The sequence below is a fragment of the Cyprinodon variegatus genome, unplaced genomic scaffold, assembly GCF_000732505.1.
Source record: "Cyprinodon variegatus isolate N-32 unplaced genomic scaffold, C_variegatus-1.0 Scaffold1001, whole genome shotgun sequence".
In the NCBI taxonomy this organism is placed as follows: Eukaryota; Metazoa; Chordata; class Actinopteri; order Cyprinodontiformes; family Cyprinodontidae; genus Cyprinodon; species Cyprinodon variegatus.
Window position 1 is genome coordinate 1 of NW_015151454.1, and position 2316 is coordinate 2316.

Sequence of the window (2316 nt, forward strand, 5' to 3'; positions counted from 1 at the left end):
CTATAAACAGAGCCACGTTTGGAAGGAAAAGGCATTCTGTGGATCAATAACAGGGCTGGGCATAAGGCCTGGCATCTACTACTGAATCTTGTTTGGTGTAGACAGAAGAAATAAATAAAACAAAAAAATTGAAAATATATTTCTTCAACCAACAGTGTTTGCAGAGTATCAATATACTATTAAACTGAGTCAAGGGTATCCCTGCTTGCATTAAATCTTTGTTAAGGTCAAACACCTAGAGGGCTGGGATGAAGGAGCCTGAGCTGTGCGGGACAAGAAGTGATACCTGCCAGAAATAGTGGGGATCTTCTCCACACAGCACCCCTGAAAATACCCCAGTCAGATACTGCGTAGAGAGTAGCTACATGGTTGGAGGAGAGACACACAGCAGCACTCAGTGAATATTAACCGGCAGCTACTTCGATGGTTCAGTTAAAGTTAGGAGACGGGTTGGTTAAAATAATTAGAGATCATACCATTGAAAAATCTGTTTGTTTGACATACAGAGCTTTTTAGCTAAAAATGGCAACAAATTGTAAGTTTATACAAGTTAGCATTATAATGCAAGAAGCTTGGGAAAACATAGTTTGTTCTTCTTTACTAGTTAAAAAAGCTGGGCTTCTCAGAGGACCATGACTCACAGTTAAGGGTTAAAATTAACATGCTATCTTATTGTACAGATAGAATCAGACTACAGAGTTTCTACATATCTTGACATTTTGTTTCTGGCATCATTATATTAGTATATAAATCTTTTTTAAACAGAGCACAGAAAAAAAGTAGGAAGAGCTGCAGATTTAAAGGTGAAAGAGATTTACTGGGATATGCAACATGCAAAAGAATATATCTCTAAGTTTACAAGAAAGTTTACAAAAAAAAATATGCTGTGCTATATTTAAAATGAAGCATATCCATGTTTTTTCTGGATGGATGGAATTTAAATTGTATTTCTAGGGATGCATGATACACCGATTTTGGCATCGGAATCGGCTGTTATTCATTATTTTTTTTATACATTAATGTTTTTGGGCTCTATATATGTAATGCAGTAAAAGGCATCTCTCTAACTATCTATAAATATAAATATCAGTGTATTATAGTTCTCTTGTGTTCTGAACATTTGGAAAGCATTCACTAAATATATGTTTGAGCTCATTTTTGGAAAATACAAAAACCTAATGAAAGCGTTTGGGTTGAGTAACTGTAGGTCCATAAGACGCCACCCGTGTGTCCCCACCAATTTTTATCACACAGTTAAACCCTTGCCCCTACCGCTAGGCCAGTAGTGCCTGCCAACTGCTCCACAACATTTCATTATCGGATTAAGGGTTGAACCTTAACCAGGTAATTCTAACCAATGAACCTGTTTTGATCAAACCATTCTTAGTATCTGTTCAATTCAATTTATTTATATAGCTTGAATTCAGAACACATTCGGCACTTTACAGACACAATTCAATCAGATCATTCAGTCAGACTGCTTCAAAGTTTTTAACTAATGACCAACAGCTGATTGTATCGAGTCATTTACCTGCAGGACATCCTCCTTCTTGATGAACATGTGGCAACTATATTTGCTTTTGTTGCATTTTGTTGTTGACTCTACAGCAATCCCTCACACTATGGATTCATGCAAAGACGGCACGGCAAAAATTCACTTTACCGGAACAATCCTCCAGCAGAACCAGGCTTTGTGAGTGGCATTCTGCATAGGCTGACTGGGGTTCAAGAAGACAGAAGCAGACATATGGAAAAAGTCTACATTTGAAAGGTAACAGTAAACGGTCAAGCAGACAAACTTTGTGGCAGTTTTCATGTCAAAGGATGAAAACCAAACATTCAATTAGTCAGAACAAAAGCTGAGCCCATAGCTATGTCTAGGAGAGAAACAGGACTAAACACTAAAAAACAGGCCAAACTCTATCATCTATAACCAAAGTGTTGATGGCAGCAGCACAGCTGATATGGTCAAGGATGGAGTCACAAACAGGCAAGAACAGACCAGAAAAAGCTTCTATGGTGGAAAAATAAGAACAGAGAACGTAAATGTAGGGGTTGAACTAACAAATACTGCAGAATGAGAAAATCTGATTTTGACAGTTTTTTTTTTTAAAACAACAAGGACAAAACGAGAGGTGATCTGGATCTATGGCGGTGTTTATGGACAATGGTTCTCTATGAGCGACAACAGGGTGAGAACAAGACAGGAAGAAGGAAGTTAATGTAGCTAAAGGTAGACGCATCTCTGCCAGGTAGTAGACACTGGCATTTTTTCGGGAATCCCACGGGTCACGGGATTCCCGTGGGATTCTCGTG